This window comes from Rana temporaria, chromosome 5, assembly GCF_905171775.1.
Source record: "Rana temporaria chromosome 5, aRanTem1.1, whole genome shotgun sequence".
Taxonomy (NCBI): domain Eukaryota; kingdom Metazoa; phylum Chordata; class Amphibia; order Anura; family Ranidae; genus Rana; species Rana temporaria.
The window spans coordinates 141,944,425-141,959,917 of NC_053493.1; the positions used below are offsets into that span (position 1 = coordinate 141,944,425).

General features: G+C 44.1%; 1 protein-coding gene across 1 annotated transcript in view; it reads left to right on the plus strand.

Annotated features, from left to right (window-relative positions):
- Positions 1-15,493, plus strand: part of NPSR1 (neuropeptide S receptor 1) — a 291,594-nt gene that overhangs the window by 19,196 nt on the left and 256,905 nt on the right. The gene's annotated exons all lie outside the window — the stretch shown is intronic.

Here is a 15,493-nt window from a genome sequence, read left to right on the forward strand (position 1 = left end):
AAAATTTCAGGCCTATATCATTGCTGAACAATGATGTCAAAATATACGCTAAACTTCTGGCCGCCAGACTAGTGGACATACTCCCGGGTTTGATTAATGTGGACCAATCAGGATTCACCAGGGGGAGACAAACTGCGGACGCCACTAGGAGGTTGTTAAACATAATACATATCACAGAGCAACGTCGGACGCCTTCTCTGCTCCTTGCGCTGGATGCGGAGAAGGCGTTCGACAGGATTCACTGGAGGTTTTTGGAGCAGGTCCTGGGGAAATTTGGGTTTAGGGGTCACATTTACTCTGCCATTATGGCGTTATATTCCCATCCATCGGCACAAGTGTTCGTGGCAGGCACTCTATCTACTCCATTTGACATAACAAATGGCACGAGGCAGGGGTGCCTCCTGTCGCCTTTAATCTTCAACCTCTTGATGGAGCCTCTGGCGTCACATCTGCGGTTGCATCCCCATATTTCTGGGATCAGGGCGGGAGGGAAAAACCATGTGATTAGCTTATTCGCAGATGACATCATACTGATGGTCACTGATGTAGAAAAATCGGTTTAAGCAATATACTCCTCTCTCAGGGCATTTAATGAAATTTCATACTACAAAGTGAACGAATCGAAATCGCACATTTTAAGCTTGGGAGTCCCTAAAGAAATTAAACGACGAATGGAACAGAAGTTCCCTTTTGTATGGCAGGAAGAAGGCGTTAAATACCTCAGAATTGTCCTGACCCCTAAAGCCAGCGGGTTGATACGGGCCAACTATGCCCCTTTCCTGTCCTCCTTCCAATCTAGACTGGATGCTTTGGCCAAAACTGAACTATCATGGTTGGGCAGGTTGGCGGCCTTTAAGATGCAGGTGCTACCTCAGCTCCTGTATCTTTTCAGAACGTTGCCTATCCCGGTTCCTAATTCTTATTTTAAGCCCCTCCAATCTATGCTAAATAGGTACCTATGGCAGGGGAAAAGGGCTAGATGTGCTTTTAGTAAACTGACTAAACACAGAAAGGCAGGCGGAATTGGGCACGTACACCTCCAGAGCTATTACTTTGCCACCATACTTTCACAGCTGCAATACTGGCTAACACCGGCCTCGGGAACACTGTGGGAAGGCTTAGAACAGTCCCAAATTAAAAGGAGTTACGCTACAAGACTTTCTACTGACCTCTCACATAAACACGACACTGGATCCACACATTGCGCCTACCATTAGGGCTTCCCTGAGGGCTTGGGGACACCTTCGTAACTCTTACAAGTGGACGGGGCCAACGTCTCCGCTCCCTATTACTGCCATAAATAACATTATACCTGATATCAGCCTAGATGAATGGGTCTCCAGGGGTATTCATCACCTCGAGGATATAGTAGTGGGGTCTTCACTAATCTCGTTCAGGGAGATGAGGGACAAGTACAAGATCCCGGCGACTGACCAATACAAATACATTCAGCTGTCACACCTGTTCAAGGGGAAGGCACAACTTTTCACGTCACTTCCCGTCAAGATCTGTCAGTTCTACCAACAACCCAACGTTACCTCCAAAGGAATCTCAATATTGTATATGGGAATACAGGAAAAGCATAAGTTAGTTAAAATGCAACACATGGAGGCCTGGGAAAGGGAGGTTGGGAGGGAATACACTATCCTTCAGTGGGAAAAATCCTTGAGAGTTGTGTACTCTTCTACCAAGAGTACTAACTTAATGGAAACTCACCAAAACCTACTGTTGAGGTGGTACTTAACCCCCTATAGATTATCGAAGGTATTTGGTGGCACTTCTCCTCTGTGTTGGAGACAATGCGGTGAGGTAGGGACACTGGTCCATATCATGTGGTCATGCCCGAAACTGAATCATCTGTGGTCTGGGGTATCGCCAGGGATATTCTGAACTCAATTGTCCCGCTGACACCTGGATTGGCAATCCTCTCATTGGAAATTGACAACGTCCCAATCTTTTGTAGAACTGTAGTGTCGAACCTTGTACTGGCCACAAGGTTGGTAATATTGCGCCACTGGAAGAATGTAGCACCGCCCTCACTCAATGAGATACTTTCTACAATGCATACACAGGGCAAATATGAGATTATGCACTCACATGCGATGGGTTCCTCCGAAGCCATGATAACATCATGGTCCCTTTGGTCACAGTGGTATTCGAACCTTACAGGGTATTGAAATAATCTGAAAAACATATGAGAAGAAAGTATTAGTTAGAGATGGCTAGCAATTGTGGAATGGGCATATGCATTCTGTTAATCTGTTTATCTTTTATTTACTTTTTTTTTATTTTTGTTACTCCGCTCATAATGCTTATCTGCAATATGGATAAGTTTGAGGCACCTGAACTTCCCTGATTTTGTTACTGTTATCTGGTTTAGACCTCTGTATGGACATATATAAGGCGGTTGGGCCCTCCCGTCCGCTCACCAAATGCAGGGGTGGGGGGTCCCGGACGGGATTGCCACTCTGACCAATTGTGAGGGATCGAAGGGGGTGGTCTGGTGCTGGGACCTTCTGCATCCGTGGGCTTATGCAATGTGGTATCACTGATGGGGAAGGGGGGGCTACTAAGCCATGTCTACACTATGTTGATGCATTTCTGGTTGCACAATTGTGACATGCAGGGGTATGTTGTATACTACTGTTCAAATGACTTGTGGTGCTCTCAAGTGTTTTTGCATTCAGTGTATTTTTATCTCTGTTTAATGCACTGTAACCTTTCTAAATTTCTCAATAAAAAACATTGTTCAAAAAAAAAAAAAACAATGTCCTCTACAGGGTATCACATTTTATAGATCATAAAGGGATCATAAAGCTTGTCTATTTCAGAGAAATATTAGAGATGCCCCCTGGTGAAAAATGTTGATTGTGTCAAATTACCCATTTTATTCAGTCTTTCAATAAGGACCAGGTAGACATGGAGACTAGAACCATATTTAAAAATAGATATATACATGGTCCCGAATTAAATATCTCCTTTTCAGAAGCCAAAGTAGTAAACCTTCATATCAACTGGCATGGGAATAGGATCTGGGTGAGCAAATAGAGGAAAAGGTGTGGACGCAGTGGTCAACCCTAGTACATAAAGGAATACTCAATACCTCTATAGTAAATGGGAACTTTAAGGTGTTATTCAGATGGTATCTTGTTCCCGTGAGGTTAGCAAAAATTTTTCCTGGAGCCTCACCCAAATGTTTTCGTGGCTGAGGCCAGGTAGGAGATATGTTCCATGTTTGATGGTTATGTCCAAAGGTCCAAAGATTTTGGATTAGAGTATTCAATCTAATTTATTCTGTGACGGACAGAACATACTAAAAAAAAACCAAGACCGCTCTGTTCGCTGACCTCTCAGGTGAGATCCCCAGGTACCTTCAAACTCTTATCATTTTTATACTTACAGCCGCTAAAATTATGACAGCACGGGCATGGAAATCACTCATGATCAATATCACTCTGGTTAAACAGAAAATATCCAGGATTATGACTAATGAAAAACTGACAAGTATTCTTAGAAACAAACAACCCAAATTTGAGAGGGTGTGGAATCCCTGGATTAGATATCTCCGGGCCCCTTAGAGGCTGAGGCACCGGGTGGTTGGGCAACAGGATCAAGAGGACTGTTGTTAACGTTCCCCCCCCCCCCTTTTCTCTTTTTCCCCCTTTCTTTCTTTTTTCTCTTTCTTCTCTATTTTTTTATCTATCTTTTTTCCCCTTTTCTTAACCACCATTGTTTATATATATATATATATATATATATATATATATATACAGATACATATGGCAGATCTGTAGAGCCTCCCTCATTCCTGATCATTTAGGGAGTAAGGCATTGTGCCGTGCGGTACTGAACGTAATCTCTGTTGTTATAACTCCCATGTTTTTCAGATTGTAGTTGTGTTACCATTTGACCAATTGGCAGATACGTCTTCTATGTCTGTAAAAGGATGACTACTCTCAGAGTTTTTGCTTTTGGTAATAAGATGCTTTATTAAGGGGGCTCAGCCTTCTAGGTTTATTTAAATGGATTCTGTCCATAACACTCGGACTCTTGATTGCATTGGAGGGCAAACCCCTCCTTGATATTTGTCTAACTACATTGGTCTGTCTGTACTTTGTTAAACTTTTAAATAAAAACGTATTACAAAAAAATAAATAAGACCACTATGCATTACATAGCTTCAAAGGCCTGTTTTTTTCCGTGGCTTAAGGGTTTCCCTTGAAATAGAAATTGTGTTGTGCCCAATGAAGGTACTTTTACAATTGGTAAGTCAGGCACAGATTTAATTATGTTTTAATATGGAAAAGTTCTGACCTGTTATCTGGTCTGGTGACATTCCAAATGGGTATGTTAGGGCAAATTATGATTCTGGCTCTTTAATCCTGGATATAGAGTGAATGGGGAATTTACTGATAACACATTAAGCAGGAAGTATCCACAATCATCTGACTCCCTGATTTGGGTGACACAAAAGTCACTAAGCAAGGGGTCCCTAAGCACCGCTGGAAAGGGAAAGGCCATCCAGGAACAGAGCATTACAATAGAGGGGGTGGAGGTTGTATGTGAAACCAGGTGAGGTGGAGGAGTGCAGATCCCACCAGATGTCAACCAAATGATATTAATCTAAAAACCAAAAAATTTGCAGTGAAACTTGTATCCTATCTTTATCCCAAGGTGATTGCAATGCACTGCTGGAGAGGTTGGGGTGGTTGTTTCAAGAGGAGCATGCCCATCTCCTCATAATTAACATGAATGCCTAAGATTAAAGCTTGAAAATAAAGTCAACACTTATGTTTTTTTATCAACCCTGGGGATAACCTAGAAAAAAAACAATAACATGGAGTGACATAATGCATCGAACATAGCTCGGCACCAACTTAGGTCTCCTTTTTATCTACTCTTTGCACACTTCAACGTGTCTAGATACTTGGGTCACGTATCTTTAAAAAAATTGAAAATCCACTTTTCTAAAATACTGTAAATCAGACACTTTCTCCCCCAAACTGACTCTTAAACACAATATAACTTTTTTGTGACTATTGCTGCCCCTTCTTCTGATCACATGCCTGAATGTTAAAAAAAGTGTAAGTGCCTTTTTTTAATTACTTTTCATCAAGTAATACAGCCATTAAATCTGAAATAATAGACTTTCATACAAGTGGAACTATATGATAGCATTCTAAAGCAATTTAATCAGAAATAATAAAAGTTAGTACAAGAAGTGGTCAAAGGTAAGGGCCCTACTGCTGATGAGATCTCAGTTATAACTGTTTAACCAGGCAAAACCTCTTGAGAAAATTATTTTACATTTAAACCTATTTTACCTGAACACCACAAATAAGTTGCTAATTTTATCTGCACAAGAAAATGTGTATTCATTATAAATATGCATGAAGAAAACACTTAAAAGGAAAAGGGCATAGGGAAATATGTTTTACTAAGTGAATCAAATGTAAAGATCTTTTTTAAAAAGGCATTTCTGCAACATTTTCTTTCAGTCTGTGAAGAGATTGCATACATTTTTATTTTATATTTATAATATGGCAGGTGAAAGCATTAAAAATCCAATAGAAAAGTGCGCATGCGCAAGAGCTCCAACATGGACGCCTAGCATCGGAGCTCTGCACTGCTTTGGACCAACGGTGCCCACAGTGCCTAGACCTAGCTACCGGGACCTCTAAAATCGGGGCACAGGACACCCGCAATCATTTCCATGCACCCACGGATGTTGGAGGTGGGCACTCAGAGGGATCTCAGGCCTCAATTCTACTCCCAGGCTCCGGACGGTTATACCAAGATGGCTGCCGCGGCCAGAATAACACAGGCCCTCAGTGCTGAGGCCTCAGGGCTTGCTGAAGTGAGGCACATCATCTCTCCTGCTACCCTCACCTACACCCCCATCTACCAGGTAAAAGGACAGCATCTCCCTGCCCCTTCCCCAGCATCCACAGAATCTCTACTGGGCCACACAATGGAGGACTATAACTTCTCCCCAGCAGGGCCTACCTCATCCTGCCCACCGGAGATCTTCTCCCCAGGTCTAGGAGGCATAGACACTGCCCTCCTTACTGCAGATCTTTTGCGCAAAATGTTGGATTTACTGGACAGGGGCCTAACCAATACAGCTGCTAAAATAACGGGAGACATTAAATTTGACTTTCAAAACTTGGGTGCCACAATGGATGCCATAGAGCAGAAACTGGACAGCACGGTCTCAAGGGCCAATTAGAATTCCGACCACATCCAAGTATTACAAGACCAGCTCGATACGGCTCTTTCCAGATTAGATGACCTTGAGAATAGGTCAAGAATATATAATTTCAGGGTCAGGGTTCTCCCTGAGAAAATTACTGACATCCCAACAGTGATCCAGGACCTCATACAGAACCTGATACTGGGCATCCCCCAGCATCGCCTTGAACTGGACAGAGCCCACAGAGCCCTTGGCCTCCCAGGAAGGACGGATCCCCCAGGGATGTCATAGTCAAGCCCCACTTTTATACCACAAAAGAGGAGGTGAAGCGACAGACTCGAGTCAAAGCCCAGGTGATGTGCCAGGTTTATCAGATCCAAATATTCGTGGATCTTTCTCCCACAACTATTCAAAGAATAAGATCCCTCAAACCCCTCCTGAATGTCCTTTTCCAAAGGGAAATCAAATATTGGTGGGGATTCTTGTTTGCTGTGAAATTCAATTTTAAAGACAAAACATACTGCTTCAAAGACTTCCCAGATGGAGTAAAAACCCTGCTGTACCAGAAACTAATCCCACAAGAATCGGCGATGGATTTTACTAATGCAGCATTCGGAACCTCCAAGCGTCTCCTTCCAGCCAGCCTGGTGGTCCCAGTTTGGAACAAAAAAACACAGATTCAAGACCCCCCTAATCAAAGAACACCAGGGCCTCATAGCCCTTCGCTCTTCCACGTCTACTGGACTCACTTTACCCTCACTATCATCAGGGGCCTGACCCATAGTTGGAGCTTCAGATCTCACCTTTACTGAACTTCACGTTCCTGACACGGTCATCGGACACTTTGACCATAGTTCTTTCTCCCTAGCCCACTGACCGATGCTCCTTCGAACAAGCCTCATGTTCCTGTTACGCTACAGTTTCCAAAAGTGGATTTTTCAACCCATGTTCCCACTGCTATCTCAGGAACTCTGCCCACTTAAACCTATCCTTTTAGTTGGTTGGCGGAATGGGCCTGCCCGGTACTGCCTATCTGGATACAGACAACCCCAATCGAGCAATAAAGGGCAAGGCCGATTACCAACCATGTCCCCTTTTGCCAGTCCAGGTTTTGGGGACTTGGACATACCCTGATAAATGTTTGTTATTGTTTTTGCATTTAAATGATATTGTTGTTTTTCATGAGTTTTAATTGGGGTAGTCCGAGGTGGCCAACATGTGCCTTCCCCTACCCCATAGTTACGGGATTCCAATATTGTGGGATAGGTCGCCAGACCCACCTTCGAAGGCTGGCGCATTTATGTTGTTTAGATTGACAGACACATATCTGCCAATACGAGGAGGTCTATGGAACCTCCTCCTCTTCCTCATTGGTTTCTCCTCTTCCAGCTCTAACCTATTTCTCCTAGCCAACGACCTGGAACGTAATCCTTTTCCATCTTCTTTTTTATTTTTTTATAAATTGTTTATTTATAGATTTTCAAATCAGACAAAGTAATTACATAATCCAGACATTCGAATGATTAAGAGTGCAAGAAATAAACAGTCACACTTTCAGCAGGAAACATACAAGTCTGGTCGTATACAAGTTAGTTATACCATAAAATAGAAATTAAGTGGCGGGTTCAACAAGAACAACTTATCATGGCTCTGCTGAGCAGAAGCAAACAGGTATATCAACAATCTATTACCTATATATAAAAAAGAGAAAAGAAAAAAGGGGAATCATTCTATACAAATCTGTAGGGGATATGGGCAATGGGTAAGCAGTTATGGTGGGGTGGAATGAGGCTCTGTGTTAAAATCAGAAGAGTCCCATCTCTCCCAAATAGCTTTGAATCTGGGTAGAGAATCATCTGTAACAGCTGTAAGACATTCCATCCTTCTAATATCAGCAATTGTCGATAAGAATTGTGCAAAAGTGAGAGGGGAGGTAGCTCTCCAGCGTTGAGGAATGACATGTTTGGCTGCCAGTAAAAGAAAAGCCATCAGTTTGCAGAGATTTTTTGAGATTTTCGGAAGAGGTAAGTTACTAGAACTTTTTTTTAAAGGTTGAAAGGGTAAGTTGATCTCTAGGATCTTCTCCAGGAGATCATGGACTTGTGACCAAAAGGGAGTTATTACCGGACAGTCCCAAAAGATGTGGAGGTGGGTACCCACAGAGGACCCACATCTCCAACATTGGCTATGTGGGGTCAATTTATGTGCTGCTAAAAATTTGGGGGTTCTGTACCAGAACATAAGTATTTTATAAATAGTTTCTTTCTGGGCTACACATCTAGAGATCCTAGAGACAGCGTCCCAAATTTGTCTCCAATCTTCCAATGAGATGGGCTTACGTAGTATGTGGGACCATTTCCTCATATATGAATGGGTGTTTTCAGAGAGGGGAGAAGCTGAATGTAAGATTTTGTAGATAGTGGAGATCCTTTTCCATCTTCTCCCCGGAACGTTCTCCACTCAGCATCCCAATTGGCCTCATCCCGAATAAAACAACAGAGGGTAAGTGTCGGTGGCTTCCTTTGCATTTCATCCCTGATTCCCCATGGCTGACCTACACACCACGATTCCACTGCTCAGGATTGCCTCACACAATACACATGGGCTAAATTCCCCATTTAAACGGAAAAAAAAATTCTTTGACAGATACCGCTCTCGAAAGTTGGATATTGTTCCTATCCAAGAGACCCACTTCCCAGTCCGGTATAATCCCAGTTTCCAACACACCGACTACCCCACTTTCCTCCTTTCTAATGCAGAGGTCAAAACCAGGGGAATTGCTATCCTCTTCTCCAAAAACAGTAATTTTACCTGGCAATCAGATCTCAGAGGGGAGGTTCATCCTGGTCAAGGGCACGATCGAGGGTCACCTATACTCCCTAGTTTCGTATTACGCTCCCAATAAAGAGAAGGTTGATTTCTTTAAATCACTCTTCACAAAGTTACTCCCGCATCTGGAGGGGATGGTATTATTCGGCGGGGACTTCAATGTAGCCTTCGACCAAGGGTTGGATAAATCCAAACCTCTTTCTGCCCGTTTCACTCACCGCACGAGGGCCAGCCTCAGGTTAGCCAAACTTTTACACTCTCACAATCTCGTTGACACTTGGAACTGAACCCTGGCAAACGGGATTACAGCAATTTCTCTAGCCCTCATCAATCATACACCAGAATTTACCACATTCTGATGCACCCCAGTCATATACCTTCCACACAAAGCGCAGCCATAATAGATACTCCCCTATCAGGCCACTCAATAGTAGTCATCTCCCTACTGCCCCTTTCAGCCAAAAGACCCATTTCACACTGACATCTCAACAAATCAATTCTAAGCAACCCTATCCAAACTCAAATTATTGAGAAGGCCCTCAAGGAACACTTTGTGCTAAATTATGTAGACAACATCTCCCTGGAATCTCTATGGGCAGCCCATAAAGCGACAATTAGAGGCAAAATTATTCAGATAGCAACCCAACTCAAGAGAGAGCACCAATCCACCATAGCAAAACTTGAGCAGGCCTTCTCACAAAAGGAACAAAGAGCATAAGGAACACCCAACAAAGGAATCCCTAACACTTTTAGACAAGGCCAGACTAGAGCTTAACTTGGCCCTTACGGTTAAAGCAGAAAAACAGATCCGTTGGAGTGGAGCTAAGTTCTACACAAAGAAGGATCGTATAGGCTCTAGGCTGGCCTCCAAACCTTCTCCCCGACCAAGATCTTACGCCTTTCCCAAAATCAGATTCCATGGGTGCCCCCCACCACCAACCCAAACAAGATTTTGGAAGAGTTCCATGAGTTCTACTGCAAGATCTACAGCTCAAATTCCAGAGACATAGGACCAAGATTTTCTGAATTCATAAAGCATCTCCCTTTGCCCCACTTTTCCCCTACTCATAGAAATTTGCTGCAAGGCCCCTTTATAGTAGAAGAGATTCTAGAGGTCATCAAAGACCTAAAAAAGGGATCTGCCCCTGGCCTCTCAGCCCCGTATTATAAGGTCTTTGCAGAAACCTTAGCCCTATTTATGGCCAAATTGTTAAACTTTAAAATGAAAGGTAACCCCCTAAATCCCGCTCTAAACACTGCCTTCATCACGGTTCTCCCCAAACCAGACAAAAAAACTGAATAAGTTGGTAATTATAGACCCATATCCCTCATTAACAATGACTTGAACATACTCCCAAAGATTTTAGCTCTTTCATAGGTCGCTACATTCATAACGAACAGGTGGGATTTATCCCGAGCAGAGAAGGTCCTGACCAGACCAGAAGGGCCATAGATGTAATTTCCATTCTTCAATCTAACTGGGTGGAGGGCCCTAAACAGAAAGGAATAATACTCTCCCTAGACTTACATAAGTCATTTGATTCCGTGGAGTGGCCTTACATTTTCTCACTATTTGAACACTGGGGTTTCGGTCAACGATTCTTGGGTATCCTCCATGCTCTATATTCCTTCCCTAAAGCTATGATCCACATCCGGGGCCACTATTCTGCTCTGTTAACCATCTCCAGGGGTACTAGACCGGAATGCCCTCTCTACCCCCTGATTTTGAATTGAAACTCTAGCAGTAGCCATCAGACATAACCCAAATATACAATGGGTTTCCTCTGGTCTCCAGACCCACAAATGTGCCTTGTTTGCAGATGACATCCTCATGTTCATTACTTCCCCCTTAACTTCACTCTCCAACCTTTGCAAAGTCCTTGCAGGTTTCTCTGTAATCTCTGGCCTTATAGTCAACCATTCTAAATCCCAGGCCCTCAACATTTCACTGTCTCCAGAAGAAGTACGTCCGCTACAAAATTCCTTTGAGTTTGCTTGGAGCAAATCATCGATCAACTATCTGGGAATAACACTTACAGATAAAATTGAAAACCTATACTCTCCCAACTACCCCCCTATGTACAAAAAAATTAAATCAGACTTTAAAAAATGGTCCAAGGGGTTACTATCCTGGCTAGGCAAAATTCACTTGATTAAGATGACGCTCCTTCCCAGATTGCTGTACTTATTCTAAGCCCTCCCCATTTTAGTCAGGATGGATCATCTATGATCCTTCCAAAGCAAAATAATTTAATTTGTCTGGGGTGGCTCGGGTTGCAGGATTACCTGTAGGACCTTATTTCAACCTAAACTTAAAGGAGGGTTGGGCTTATCCAACCTTCTTTGGTACTTCCAATCAGCTAGATTAGCCCAATTGTCCACAGTATACTCTAAATTTGAAAAACCAGACTGGATCCAACTTGAAAGACAGGCAGTCCCTTCCTTTACTCTTGACTTCCTCCTCTGGATACCACCCAAGAAACGACCACCAATCATATCACAAGCCTTTGCCCTTTGGGACAAATTGAGACCCTCGACCTCCCTAACCTTGGATTACTGCCCACTGGCGCACATTTCTCACAACCCAGACTTTACGCCGGGCCTATACATGAGGTCTTTCAAGTGGTGGCTGGACAAGGGAATGTACCGGATTGGTCACATTTTAAATTCCATGGGCCCTCTCTCCTTGAGCTATTGTGTGAGCACTCTGGAACTACCGGATCTCAGAAAGATTCAGACACAAACAAATCACTAATTTCCTAAACAAAATTTGGACCAACAAACCAACCCCCCCCCACCTTACAGCTTATGAAAGATGGTGCAGTCAGGGGAACTGAGGGGTGAAATCACAGTAATCTACCAGTAGGGATGAGCTTCGAGTTCGAGTCAAAACCATGTTCGACTCGAACATCATCTGTTCGGGCATTCACAGAATTTCGAACATCATGGGCAGTTTGCGCCAAATTTGAGTGGTGCGTCACAGCCCATAATTCACTAAGGCATCGCAGTGCATTGCTGTCTGATGATTGGCCAAGCATGCACTAAGACCCGCATGCTTTGTCCAATCATCAGCCAGCAATGCAGTTTAGCTAGATCCATTGCTGTTATTCTCTTCCTAATATACTGACAGGCAAGCAGGTGATTGTGCTAGCTGCAGTATTTTCACGTAGGCCTCGTACACACGAGAGGATTATCCGCTGGAAACGGTCCTCCGGACCATTTCCGCGGATAAATCCTCTGGCGGATTTTGATCTGATGGTTGTACTAACCATCAGATTAAAATCCGCGCGGAATTCCCTCCGCGGTAACGTGTCGCGACGTGCGCGACACTGTAATATAAGGACTTCCACGCATGCGTCGCATCATTACGACGCATGCGAGGGAGGGAATCGGACGTTTTGATCCGGTGAGTCTGTACAGACCAGCGGATCAATCTGCTGGACTGGATTCCAGCGGATAGATTTCTTAGCATGCTAAGAAATTTTTATCCGCTGGAAATCCATCGGCCCGAAAAATATCCGCGGATAAATATCCGCTGGGTCGTACACACCAGCGGATCTATCCGCTGAAACTGATCCGCAGATAAATTCCAGCGGATAGATCCTCTCGTGTGTACGGGACCTTAGTGTACTGTGTCCTTTGCACAGTGTGCACCTAAAGCTACCTGAATACAATTTCTGGTGTTCTCATACTAATACAGGCAGGGAGCTGCAGTATTTTCATTTAGTATCCTTTGCACAGTGTGCACCTAAAGCTACCTGAATACAGTTGGTGATGTTCTCATACTAATAAAGGCAGGGAGCTGCAGTATTTTCATTTAGTGTCCTGTGTCCTTTGCACAGTGTGCACCTAAAGCTACCTGAATATCATTGCTGGTGTTCTCATACTAATACAGGCAGGGAGCTGTAGTATTCTCATTTAGTGTACTGTGTCCTTTGCACAGTGTGCACCTAAATCTACCTCAATACAATTGCTGGTGTTCTCATACTAATACAGGCAGGGAGCTGCAGTATTTTAATTTAGTGTACTGTGTCCTTTGCACAGTGTGCACCTAAATCTACCTGAATACATTTGCTGGTGTTCTCATACTAATACAGGCAGGGAGCTGCAGTATTTTCATTAAGTGTACTGTGTCCTTTGCACAGTGTGCACCTAAAGCTACCTGAATACAATTTCTGGTGTTCTCATACTAATACAGGCAGGGAGCTGCAGTATTTTCATTTAGTATCCTTTGCACAGTGTGCACCTAAAGCTACCTGAATACAATTGGTGATGTTCTCATACTAACAGAGGCAGGGAGCTGCAGTATTTTCATTTAGTGTCCTGTGTCCTTTGCACAGTGTGCACCTAAAGCTACCTGAATATAATTGCTGGTGTTCTCATACTAATACAGGCATGGAGCTGTAGTATTCTCATTTAGTGTACTGTGTCCTTTGCACAGTGTGCACCTAAATCTACCTCAATACAATTGCTGGTGTTCTCATACTAATACAGGCAGGGAGCTGCAGTATTTTAATTTAGTGTACTGTGTCCTTTGCACAGTGTGCACCTAAATCTACCTGAATACATTTGCTGGTGTTCTCATACTAATACAGGCAGGGAGCTGCAGTATTTTCATTAAGTGTACTGTGTCCTTTGCACAGTGTGCACCTAAAGCTACCTGAATACAATTTCTGGTGTTCTCTTACAAAAAATACTACAGGCAGGCAGTTGATTCTGCTAGCTGCAGTATAATCATTTTATATATATATATATATATATATATATATATATATATATATATATATATACATCCCAGCTTTGTGCAGCTACATCTCCCTGCAGGCCATTAGTATGTCTGGAAGGACAACATGGAGAGGAGATGATAAAAGAGGGCAAGCAGGCTCTGCGTCTAGTGCTGGTCATGGACACGGTACATCCTCATCAGCACGTGGCCGTGGGACATGCTTGTCTTTTTTTCCGGCTGCTGGCCACATTGAGTCGCAACATGCCGAAGACTTGGTAGAGTGGATGACCAAGCCATCCTCATCCTCTCACCCAGGCTCAGGGTACATTGTCTGGCAAACCAGCTTCCAACTCTGCCTCTTCCCTAGGCTCAATGGCATCAGTCACTCCTTCCCTAGCCCCACCATGTACTCCTGAGGAGTCCCCAGAACTGTTTGACCACAGTGTTGGGTACATGCTGCAGGAGGATGCGCAGCATTTTGAAGGCTCCGATGAGGGTACCCACCTAGAGGAAGGCAGTAACGTGAGCCCAGAGAGAGGGGGTGACCAAGAAGGACAGCAATCTGGCAGTCATGTACCCCCAGCTGCAGCATACGGCCAGGTTTGCTACAGTGATGAGGAGGGAGGGGATGATGAGGTCACTGACTCTATGTGGGTGCCTGATAGGAAAGAGGAGAAGGAGGCACATCTCCAACGAGGCACGATGCCCTCCAGGAGCCATCTTAAGGGCAGCACACTGACTGCATCACACCGCAGAGCTCCACATGTGTAGGGCGCTGCTGTCTCTCTGCATTATTCCAAAAGTTCTTTGGTGCAGGCCTTTTTTGAGACGAGTGCATCAGATCGCACCACTGCTATTTGCAACATATATCTCAAGCATATCTCATGTGGCTAAAACATCACCCGCTTGGGCACCACATGCTTGACCAGACATATGTCAACCTGCCATGCATTTCGTTGGCAAGCGTACCTGAAGGACCCACACCAAAGAACAAAGCAGACCTCTCCTTGCTCCTCAACAGCTGGGATCTCTAACCCTACTATACCTTCAGTCCTCTCTGAAGCCTGCACTGAGAGAAAAAGGTGTAGAATTAGGTGTGTCACAGCCAAGTACTTGCGGGCAATCTGCTATCGGTACACCAACGTCAGATTGTACCAGGCAATTTTCCCTGCCCCACCAAAATAAGTTCTCTCCCAGCCATCCACATGCCCAGCGTTTGAATGCTAGCTTGGCTAAATTGCTAGAACTTCAACTGCTGCCTTTTCAGTTGGTAGACTCTTTTCCCTTCCGTGAGTTTGTGGAATGTGCGGTACCTCTGTGGCAGGTTCCCAAACGGCACTTCACAGAAGGCGATTTTGGCTCTCTACCAGCATATGGAAGGCAATGTCCATGCCTCGCTGGACAGGGCGGTCAGTGATAAGTTGCATATTACCACTGACTAATGGTTCAGCAGGCATGGACAGGGACGTTACCTATCTTTCGCAGCGCATTGGGTGACTCTGCTGGCAGCTGGGAAGGATGCATGACAAGGTACAATAGTGTTGGAAGTTGTTTTCCGCCACCACGCCTCCAAAATGCTACTACTGGTGATTGTGACACACCTCTCTTCTCCACCCCCTCATCTTCTTATTCCTCCATGGTCTCTTCCTGTGCTTTGTCCTCAGAAACAGCGGTGCTCCGTAGGTGTTCAAGAGGCTACGCAAGTACGCAGACAAAAAGATGCCATGTGGTGCTTGAGCTGGTGT